General features: G+C 39.3%; 1 protein-coding gene across 24 annotated transcripts in view; it reads left to right on the forward strand.

Annotated features, from left to right (window-relative positions):
- Positions 1 to 12,156, forward strand: part of mef2d (myocyte enhancer factor 2d) — a 112,052-nt gene that overhangs the window by 23,594 nt on the left and 76,302 nt on the right. For 2 of the 24 annotated variants that reach the window (XM_044116051.1, XM_044116061.1), the window contains exon 1: positions 7,853 to 8,185. The exons of 19 other annotated variants lie outside the window; for them this stretch is intronic. The gene's annotated coding sequence lies outside the window, so the exon portion shown is untranslated. Of the gene's footprint in view, positions 1 to 6,994; positions 7,080 to 7,852; positions 8,186 to 12,156 lie in introns of those variants that run through there. 3 more of the 24 variants (XM_044116040.1, XM_044116039.1, XM_044116054.1) reach the window with 3 other exon arrangements.

The following is a 12,156-nucleotide window of genomic DNA, read 5'->3' on the forward strand; positions in this document are numbered from 1 at the left end:
TTGGTGGTTTTAAACTCTTCACTAGAACTTCAGAAAACTTCTTGCTGTTTTGCACACCCAGCATAAAACATAATCCTGAGATGATTTTTTTCCCCCCTCCTTTTCACCCCATGGTTTTGTCAAAAGAAGTGCTGTGCTTTCAAATCCCCTCTCTTCTTCTCAGCTCTGCTCTCTTTCTACAAACAGATACTGCTCGTCCTAAATATCCTGAGTTTCACCACAATTCACTTTGCACAGAACTTCATCTGACAAAAGCATTTGGAGAATGTTCATGAGGGCTGCTGGTATCTCCAAATTCCTGAATAAGACTTCTGTGATACTTTGCTTGCATCAAAGCAGGAATCTAATAACGCCTGAGATTAGCTGCTGGTGTCTCAGTGGAAGGAAAAATGTTTCCTCTCCAAACAATGAGACTGTAAGAGTGAAAAGAAGTCGATTCAGAGGTGGGTTGACTCAACTGTGACCTTTAGGATTAGAAGATCTGGATCTGGTCAAGCTGTGATTATGATTCTACACAGTGGTGATTGAATTGAAAACCTGCGTATTATAGGTTAAAATGATTATGGATTAAAAAGACGGAATGGTTTCCTGCTCAATGCCTCCACCAGCACCACTGAAATTAAGCAAAGGAGCTTAGTGCTTTTAGCTGGTAGTTCTGGTCCATAGTAGCATCTGTTATAGTTGGACCCAGCATACACACATTCCGACCACTCAAAACACATGCAAGAGGATCATGAAGCCATGTTTTAATGCACTGAGGGGGAAGACAAGAGTGTATGTGCGAGTAGGTGGGTGACTCAGTATAAAGGAAGGCTTTTCACAGAGGACAATTCCTCTGGAGTCACAACAGGTGTGCGTGTGTGTGTGTGTGAATTGCAGAGAGGTATTATGAGCTGGGCTGGAGGGCTTATGAAGGGTCCCCTCTGCCCCACCTGTAGCCTGTCAGCTGCTGTAAGCCCGTTAAAACGTCAGCTGTTTCTGAGGAGAAGTGTCTGTGCGTGTCTGTTAGTCAAAGTCGGGGAGTTTGCAGAAATTAGGTGGGGAGGGCTGGCTCATCGTAGCCCTCGCCACCCAGTTGCACATCAAACGCCTTGTTGCCTCTGGGGGATTTGAGCTCCTCTTGCCTGTGCAGAGTTTTGTCACAGCCTGGTTTTGCTTTGCCTCTTTCCTGCTCATCGTGGCCCAAGTCAACAACTTGGTCATGCGAAGCAGAAAGCAGGAAACTAAGAGGTATAAAAATAAGAACGGAGATAAGGGATGCTGTTAACTTCCCCACATTACAGCATTTCTCAACAGACTTCCTAGAAATCTTTTTGGCTTGAATTAAACTGGAAACGTTTAATTTTAAATGATTTTCAAAATCTGGCTTTTATCCTCCGTACAGAATGCTTGGTCACAGTATGTTGCACAGTTTATTATCATTGGATTAGTTGTCCCTTGAAACAAAACTGACCTGATAATGCACCACAAAAAACCAAAACAAAACAAAACAAAAAAACAACACAAAAACAACAGTGGCTCTGTTTTGAGCTGCGTTTTAAGACACGAAATCCAGCGATGTGCAAAGTTATTGTTTATTGCACCTTAGAGTATGCTTTGTTTAATGTAGTCCCAAATCTTTGCCCTTTTGTGTCTTTCTCTCATTATTTGCTGTCTCCATCATCCTTACTGTAAACAGTAACACATGCTATTGCTGGAACTGCTTTCACTATCCATCCCAACTGTTGGGACCTCCTTCGTGGTTCAGTCAGTATTCATGGATTCATCTATTAGCCAATTTTTCTATGGAATGTAACTAAATTATTTACTGAAAATTTGACTTGACATAATGTTGCCTGGCATTTGAAAAGCAGCCAGACCAGGAGCACTGTTCATTTTCTTGTTGCTGACTGGCTGTACCCTCAAGAGTGGAAATAATATAAAATGAAAAATGTTGATGTTTGCTCCTGTGGTGTTGCCAAGACAGTTTCCACTGTGCATTTAATACATATCAAGGTATTTGGTGCTTGAGCTGATAAAATAGGCAGGTATAAAGTTTTTAGATAGATTTTTCTTTCCAATACATTGACAGACAGACCCATTCAGTAAATTAGAATATTAAAAATTCGCTTTATTTCAGGAACTTTGACTAAGCGAGACACATAAATTAACTACTCGCAGATAGATGTTTGATTCTGTTAATTATGATGATTTCTGAAAACATGACATTTAAAATTAGAATATTACATCAGAGCAACAAAATAAAATAAAGAAATATAGCCTTATGTTTAACACCTGCTTAGTTTGTCAATTTTCAAAAGGTTATTTTAATCTGACAAATAAGCCTCATCAGAATACATATTCTAATTTATTGAAAATGACTGTGTGTTTGTCAGGAGCCTATATCTTGATTCATTCTAATCATTGCAGCATTATTATCATATTGCATTGCTTCCTAATATCATCCCTTAGTATGCAGTCTTGTGAATTAAATAAAATGTCAAATCAGAGATTTTTACCTCAGGGATTCTTTTAATAACCGAGTCTGGTGACTCATGTCGAAATAGCAAAACCATTCCCAATAAACCAATATTGAGTCCATGAAATAGGTTTTCCTAAACTGATTAAAACAAACCAGTTCACTCAGCTGGTGGTTAGATATTAATTTATGCATTAATTTACACTGATTGCTTTACTATAATGAAATTCCCAAATCAGCATTACAAGCAACCAATAAGATTCATCACTAGAGGTTTGAGTAAGGTAGCTCTGAGAACAGAGTTAATAATAAAGATGTCTCGTTGAATAAATTGGTCGTTTAAGAGACGATGTTCCTCCTCCAAATCTTTCCACCTCGACAGCTCTTTGAAACTGACATTGATGCAAACTTGATTTCACACGTCGGCTCTTATTTTCCCTGGTGTAAGCCCATCTTTCTACACCCCAGACGGTCAGGTTGGCGTGGGAGTCACAGGTGTTGAGTGATTTATAGCTTTAATTTAGTTGATAGATTAAAATATTGCAAAGAAACTAGCGCAGTGCTTTAATTAGCAGAACACAGCAAGCTTCTGTTTTACTTGAACTCGCTTGGCAGGAAGACAGAAGGGCTTACAACTACATTAACACACTGAAAAGTATAGAGTGTACAAGAATGTATATATTGTGTTTGAAGAAACAGTGTTTTTGTCTGACATCAGAAGTTGTTTATTGATCTTACTGTTATTAGATGTTTGTGATAAATTAAAGAAGGGACAGATGGAATTAAGTGTTGCAGGCCACGGCTGTAGCCTTTGTGGCGGCGTCTGATTGAAGGAGACAGTTGAAGGGAACAGGTTGCTGCGTCTGTTGTGGCTCGTCTTGCTGCTCTTGACCTTTAACCTTTAGCTGTGACAGCTCCAGGGATTGGAAGATCCAAACCTCCACTGACTCAGAGTGAGGACTTATTTCATGCAGTTAGAAACAAGTTTGATATTGACCTTTCTAAAGACTTTGACTTTGTCAAATGTTACAATTGAAACTTGCCTGTACTTGATTTTTGTTTTCAAATGGTTTAACAATTTATGACAGGAAATATATTCTGTTACATGTGGAGCCAGAGCTTGTGCATTTAATTAACAAGGGATTTATTTTCATTTTCCATCTATCAAAAATACACAATAACGCAAAACTGTTTCTCTCTTGTATGGAGGATGTTGATAGTTAGCGACCTTTTCACATATTTGGAGATCAAACAGTATTTGGGAGGGAAGCCCACCTGTCATGTCCAACCAGCAGGGGCTGTCAGTCTAAAAAGTGAATATGACTCCTTTATCAGCATTGCTAGTATGCCAACCTGGATTCAGAGACACTTCCAGTCAAAAACAAATTCTCAGAAGTCTTTAAATATACTTGAATCTATAAATAATCAATCCTCTTGTTTAATTTGCAAACCTTGGCAGAAAAAAAGAAGTGGTCTCGTTTTCAACAGATCTTTTTTTTTAAGCTGGATCTTGCTAATAGCTTTACTGCTAAACCTCCATCTCCAAACACACTACATTATGTGCATCCTTTCTCAGGTAGCTCAGTAAACTTGCTGCAGCCTTAGCAGCCAATCATATAGCTTCCCCCCACCCCCCTTATTCTATTACCTTATTTCATTAAAGTTCATGATTATCTCAATCTTGAACCCCAAAAAATATTGCATTGTGGTGGATGAAACCAAAACTAAATTTACATTCTAGGGCAAGAGAGGCCGATGTAAAAATACAAGTAATTATACTCAAATCATGTTCACAATACACACCCACTGGCCAAGTTACGAAACCCATATCTTCAAATGCTTAATGATACAAATAGTGAATCAGTTAATCACAAAACAGAAACTCAGTGCATTTACCTGGTGGTAAAGATCACTTGCTTGGTTCTAAATGAGCTTCAAAAGAGGGTAAAAGTAGGGATTTAATTGATTTCTAATGTATTAAAGGGATTTGATGTGGGATTCTTCCATTGCACCTTCTCTGAGTTCTCCAGAAAATAACAAAATACCCATTGGACAGAGGAGAATGGTCAGACTGTTTGAGATGTAAAAACAGAAACAGCAATTCTAACAAAAACTCATTACACCCAAAGGATGCAGAATTACACCTCTCATCACACAACATGTCCAATCTTTGAGAAGATGAGCATTAGATGATAACACTGTGTATCACTCAAAAAAAGCAAACTGAGGCTACAATTGAATAATGGTGTGGGGTACATTATTCCCCACACCACAGGTCCATTAGTAGGTGAACATCATTTAACAACACAGCCTACCTGAGTGTTATTGCTGGCCATGTCCATCCGTTTATTCATTGTCCAATGCGCCATGTCACAAAGCTCAAATTTTACCAAGCTGTTTTCTTGAGCATGACGATAATTTTACTGTACTCCAGTGTCCTCGATAGTCACCAAATCGAATTTTCATTGGGCATCATTTGAGATGGGACTGAATGGGAGTTTCGCATCATGCATTTCTAGCTAAAAATCTGCAGTAACTCCATGAATGCCATCTTGCTGAAATGAACCAAAATGTCTGTGAAATGTTTCCAGCAACTTGTTGAACCTATACACACAATGTTTTTTGTGTACAGACTTTTCGGAAACAAAAGAAGAATTGTTTTGAGAAAAGGGTTTACAGCTAATGATTTGCTATGACCGACTCACAGCTGTATATTTAGACTACAATGCGAACATTCTGGGAGTTAAGTTCAAGACCATGTTTGTTATCAGCTAAATCTCAAATCTGTGGCTGCAGCAAACAAAAGGACCCCGTCTTCACTAATGGGCCCCGAGGACATGATGATGAAAGGAAACTCAAAGCATGACCCAAACGGCCGGGTGGAACCAACTGTGGTCTTGTCAAGTTTGTTCCTTCCATACATCAGATCTTTTAAAGATGTTGACCTTTTTAAAAACTGCCAGTGACTTAGACCATCTATTATTTTTTCTTCATGGCTTTCAGTGAAGTCAAAGATTTCTCAATTAGGAAACATGCTTTCCTTCATGTTTTTGTCTCAAATTTATTACAATAAAAAAATTCACATCTTTTTAAAAGGAATTAAACAGTTGTGATGCTGTGTATTTACTGTCTGCCACAGTGCTGTTCAGTTAAATAAACTGGATAAAAATGGGCTGCCAAATCTGTTGATTTTCTAAGACTTTATGAACACCAAGTAAATCAATGAAATGTTTTTAAGCTGCTGTTGATAGCTAAGCACTCCTGCCATGTTAGAAGTGTATTTTTTCTTTGAAATATTCATCTATTTAGCTTTGTTATGCTGTGAGATTTGTCAAGAGGGTGACTAAAACGTGGAGAATTCCTCAACAATGTAGGTCACACACAAGAGGAACACTCTCTGTGGTGCCACACCAGAGAAAAGCTTTGTCATTTTTTTTAATTTACCCCATCCTCTGGAGGGAAACTGATTTGCATAATCAGGGTATTCACTGTCAGACTTTTGAAAGCATATCATGTTTATTCTCTAACCTATTAGTCATTATGCACAAAGACAAACTACCAAATAAGCTTGTCTTTAACAAGCACTCTTGAGTTTGCTTGGCATGGCTCATCACTTAGGTGGAACACCTTCAATGTAAAACTGTTGGAAAAATATAATCTCATTGCCTTTTTTCCACAACTGTTGTCAAGGATTTACACCAACACGAATGGATGTTTATCATTGCAACAGCTGAAGCTTATGCACTCTTCTGTTTCCTTTCAACATAAATACACTTGCCTGTGGGCAAAGGAGCAGTTTTTCCTCACTGCTCTGTAGAAGAAAAGATATTCCTTGCTCAGTGTTTGTGCCTCCCCCACCTCTCCTCTGAACCGGATCCCCACCACACGTAGCCAGCACCACACAGTCTTGGCGAATGCTTTTATTTCTGCCAAGATGAGCGGAGGTAGCCTCATAGATCCGCATTTCGGGCTTTGGGCCAAGACCGGGTGTTGAACACGGTGGGCCCCCGGCAGTCGTGCACACTGATGACAAATGTGGATGGCAAGCAGGGGGGAAAACCTTGAGAACGGGCAGAGAGATAAGGCCATGTGAGAGCTTTTGTTTATTGTGGGAGCAATTTTGTCTTGAGAGTTCTGACATTCTGATTGATGAGTTTTGACGAATTGTATATTTTTTTCCCCATTTGTCAGCAGGTTTTAAACACCCGCATCTTTTGCTTGCATTTCTCCATATTAGTTTCTGCTTTCAGATGATGTTTGTCTCTGGAATTTTCATCCCCTGCATTAAGCTTGGCAATTACGTGTCTGCATCCCTACGTTCATTTGCTGTGTTGAGTGGAAACTCTGAGGCACAACTGTTTAGCAGACTCCTGGCCTTCCATTTCCCACACCCTTCAGGCCCCCTTAGAGACTTCAAGGTCAGGAAAGGGCTCAGGCTGAGATTCATTGCTTGGGAAGTTTCTTCTCTGTCGCAAGTGGTTGCAGAGAGCCACTCTCTCCTTTTACAGTCCTGCTTGTAGTCATCTGCCAGTATCGATTCGAGTTCCGATCCATCACGGGGACTCTTGATTTCCGCAGCTTTGGACTGTTCATCAGATGACAAATGCCTCCAGTCGATTAAGTAAGTGGACTCGTTTTGAAATTCGGATGTTGAAAGTTCTGGCTGAGCAGCACAAGACCTTACCAGCATGTTGAATCTCCAACAGCTGAGCATGCAAGCCTTGTGTGTGTGTATGTGGTTGTTTGTGTGTAAATTTTAAGGGGTCAGGTTAAAGCGGAGGGGGGCTGGCCTTTAAAGGTCCAGTGGAACAAAAGTTATGTAGGCAGCTGCCATCCTGCTGCCAGCAGCTCATGATCCAAATGGAAGATGTATTCTCACACATGTGCGTAAGGGATAGATTGGCGTGCAGATGAGGATCTGACACACTGAGCTGTGTGCCTGTAGTTGCTGCCGTCACTCTCAGGCCACACACATGCTCATGTGTACACAGAAAGTTCCTGTTGCTGTCCAGTCATCTTCCAAAAGCACAAAGAAATGGAAAAAATTGTAAAATGATTTTGCTGTAGAACTTAAGAATACATAAACTATTTAAGCAAGTTACTATGTCATAGTTCTACTAATTTGAGACTTCTGAAATGAAATATGACTTAAGTGTCTTAATGATATTTAATATATTTTGACCGATTGTTAAATGCAGAACTAACAAATACAAGTTTCTAAGTAAATTGACTTAATCATTTTTTAAAGAGCATATCAACTGGTTCCCTGTTTGCCTTCATGGACACTGATGAATTGGTGGCAGTTGCTGAAGGCATATTAGGACAGAGGGCGGCCTGGGAGGGGTTTACCGGTGAGACGGGTGAAGATTAATGTACTGTGTGACTGTGATGGGTGGTGGCCAAGAAGAGGGGGGCTAACAAGAAGCAGGAACGGCAGAAGATGGGGTTTTGCTGGTGGCGTGGGGTGTCCGGTAAGAGGAGTAATTTGGGCCGTCCAGAGGGAGGCGTTTCACCAGCAGTCGTCACCTCAGCAGTTGGTGGGAGAGGAGCGCATGTGCTGCTCTGACTTGGACTGTTTTTTCTTTATCTTTTTCTATTTGGGACGGTGTTTAAGTGATCTTTGATTTTTGATATTTTATATTTGGACCATTAGAAAAAAAACTATCCTGTATCCTGGAACTGGACGACCCGTATTTTGTTTTGTCCCAGCTAGTCCATTCTTTTACGGTAAGACAGACTCTCAGCATGTGAGTGTCACCTCATTGTTTTGAACTGAGATAAACCGTGCCTCACCTAAATCCATGTAAACAAAACTGTTCTCTAAAATAAAAGTTTACAGTCCACGGAAGGGTTGATACACTCTCTGCTCTCTTTCAGTTGTTGTGAAGTTCTTAGGGATTCTTAGAAATATGTTAAGTCCTGCCTTTGCTTATCAGTCCCTTGGGGGCGTCAGTGGTGTGGTGGGCTGCTGGCGCCCTTGAGGACTTTATGAGGCAGATAGTATGGAGTTCGAGGTGACTAACTGTGTGGCCTGTTGAACATCGTCAGCCACCGAGCTGACACCAACCCTGGCCTCAAATCCACTGAGGGAGAATCGGGAGCAGAGATCACAACCTCTTGGTGTGATTTATTGGTGAATGGTTGAGTTTCTGTGTGGCTTGTAATGTCTCACATGTTCCTTTTTTGACCAATATTGTTATGTACCAGCAATGTCTTTGGTACTTGTTTAGCTTTGACTGTTCTTTGAATGTTTGCACAAATAAGACAGCTGAAATAAATAGACATATGTGTTTTCTGGGGTTGAATGCTAATGCCACTTGAATAGATGAAGCTGTTTATACTTTGACACTATCAAAGAAATATGTCTTCAGAACTCTGTTGGTTGTTATTTATCTTTGCATGCAAGGTTAAAAATTTATTAAACTGTACGGGGCTATTAAATATTTCCATAAAATGTTTCACTTTATTATATTAATTTAAAAATTAGACAAAGATGACCTGACTAAATACAAAATGCTGTTTTTAAAATATTATTCCATTTACAAGGATCAATAGGCTAAACCAACCTGGCCTAAATAAAGGAGTAGTCACACCCTACACATAATAACTGGTTGTGCCACCCTTGGTGGCAACAGTTGTCATTAAGCATTTAGAATAACTGGCAAGGAGTCTTTCCTTTGGCTGTGGAAGGATTTTAGCCAACCTTTTCTTCTGGAATTGTTTTACTTGAGCACATTTGAGTCTTTTCAAGCATGAACTGCCTGTTTAAGATCATGATAGCATCTCAGTTTGATTTAAGGCAAGTTTGAAACCTTAGTTTGTGTTTTTCCTGGAGCCATTTAGAGATTGGACTTGTTGGTGTTTTCCAATCGTGGTGCCAAATAGCCCAAGTGAGCTAGTGCTTAAGGTCACAAATGTTCTTCTCCAGGTTTGACAAATGGAAATGCTGAGGTGGTTTTACACTATGTGTGACAGGCCACACCGTCCAAATATTCTACTTGGAAGGTAGATCACATTATTTTTGGGAATGTGAGGGAAGCCTTTGGGTTCTTATGGATCACTAGAAGCTTTGACCTTAACTGCAGCAAGTGAGACTTGCAGTTTCTTAGATGTTCTGGATTCTTTGGTGACCTGCAGGATGAGTAATCAATGTGCTCTTGGATCAATCTTGGCAGTCCTCTCACTGTGGATCCATGGAGTTTTGAAGACACAGACATGGGTTTATGGAGCTTTCCAGACTGTTTCTCTTCCAAATTCTATTCAGATCAGGCTAGGATGTGTTCCTTTTCTAGGTCTTTTGCCATACTTTCTGTTTTAGTAATCACTATTGGGAAATGTTGGTGAAATTGAACTCAACTTTTCAATCTTGTTAATCTTTAATAAAATATTTAACATGAAGGGGTGGGGGTGTGGGCAGGGATGCTTAAATAAAATCACCCCTTGCAAATATAATATTTTACTGATTTTTCTTTATTAAAGTTAGTTTGAAGATCTGAAATATTTAAGTGTGAAAAAGAAGCAAAAGCTGAAGAAATCACATGATTGTGTTCTCCATTTATGTGTTGAAAGGTAAAATTTTAATTAATGCTGACATAATATAAGAAAATAGCTTTTCTTTTCTATCATGTATTCTTGAGCTGCCTTATTTCCTGTGTGTTTTTCAAACTACTCTGTGTGGACAGACTTATGGGTCTCCAAGCAGCTGCTAGACAGTTGTTTTGAAGCATGTCTTGACAACAAAGCCACCCTGGATGGTTCTCTTGTGGCCAGATTAAAGGATTCCTCTTTGCTGAAAGATGTCATACCTTAAAATAAAAAAAAAGTACATATCATGATTAAGATCTTTTTTTTGTTTTTTGTTTCCATCTTAACCCCTTGCCCCCGAAAAGAAAGAACAAAAAAAAAAAAACAGAAAATATTCTCACCAGAGAACGTTAGTATGTCAGAAGATGTTTGTGTGTGCACCAGAGCGGCTCCCAACATACTTGCACAGCCTGCATTTCACAACTAATGACAAATAAAGTTCAGGAAGCATTTGTGGTAAACACGGCAAATATGCAGGTACTGCTGTTCTGGCCAAAATGTTAACATTCCTCCTCCCACTCACCTGCATACATGAAAATAAACCCGATAGTACTCTAGATAAAAAGCTATTTCTAAAGGCGTCATTGGGTAGTCCTTGTCTTGCCTGTCTGGCTTTTGTAGAAGGCGTCCAACATGAGAGCATGTTCAGCCGGTAATGGCATACCTTTGAGCGGGTGTTCCCTTTTGTCATAAAGCGTCACTATTGATGTCATTGATCTTTTGTATTGACTGCATTTCTGTTTGTCACTAGACTGCTTTTGTGCTACTTGAGATTCATAGGTAATGGAAAAAGTTGTAGTTGAGAAAAACTGAGAAGGTGTTTGTCCTTAAGATACAGATCACAGGGAGCAATAATGACCCAAATATTAAGTTTGAAATATAACTTCCATTTTATTTTCATGTCAGAAGCAATTTTTGATTTATAGTTCAAAGTAAATATAAAAGTTTTTTTTTTTTTTTAACCTTTGATTTATTATGCATTTAGTGAGGATTCTCAGACACGTGCATGTATGATGTGCATCCAGAACATATGGCTTTGAAGCATTAGTTAGGAAATGTTTGTGTCGTTAAAATATGATCTGGGCTGTTGAAAAAAGGAAGTTAAAATACAAACTGTAGGTATAAAGTCATATTTCTATTGCTTGAAAGTTCTTCGCAAATTTAAGAAAATGGATTTAAACTGGACTTGTCCCAGACATTTGGCCTTGGAACTTGAGCTGGGTTTTGACCGTCATGAGACAGGTCAGTTTTACCCTACTGATAATGTGTTGTTGCAATAGTAATCCTGCTCATTTTGATGGAGACAGTCCATAAAAATGTGAGAACTTCCTCCTAAATAATATTTAAAAAATTAACCCTAATTCTCAGTTTACACATCTTTATATTATTCTGCTGGTGCTTACGACCAAAACTGACCAACTAATGAATTTCCCAAATGCAATCAACTACGGGTGCAATTCAAACATTTCATTAAGGAGGTACTTCAGGCATTTGTATTGTTTTTAGAATTTTGTATTGCCAGTACTTAAATATCTTTGGCTTCAAATGAGGTCATTTTAAGCAATAAATCTACATACTTTACCTCTGTTTACTCCAAATTACAGCATGTTTGCTTGTGTTGCTCTTCGTTGTCCCCCTCTATTGTTCCACTTTCTCCTCAAATCAGCACACGTTTCAGGGAAAGGTGTGAGGTTGAGTATGTTTTGTTGTGTTCACCTTGAACTGCGTTGACTATGCGGTTTGACCTGTCAGGTTACACCACGACTGGAGAAGTGACAAAAAAAAAAATAATAATAATAATCACAGGTCATGACTGAGGAAGTATGATCTGGCCTGTGAACCAGTGTCTTTCATGTTTTTTTTTTCAGCTTGTGGACAAAATAAACCTTTGTGTGCACTCAAATGCATGAGGTATTATCAGGTGTTTCTCTTGCATTCTTGCCAGAGGCGGTGAAAACAAACAGCAGATCGGTGACAGTAAGCGCACCCTGTGCTTTCATTGTGAGGGTAGGTTTGTAGGGTTTTCTTGCATTTACTTGCTGATGTTTGTGTATGTCCTGGGGTGGGGGGCACTGAAGTATTGATATTGGACCCAGCAGCACGGGTGTAATTCA

The sequence above is a fragment of the Gambusia affinis genome, linkage group LG05, assembly GCF_019740435.1.
Source record: "Gambusia affinis linkage group LG05, SWU_Gaff_1.0, whole genome shotgun sequence".
Lineage (NCBI taxonomy): Eukaryota > Metazoa > Chordata > Actinopteri > Cyprinodontiformes > Poeciliidae > Gambusia > Gambusia affinis.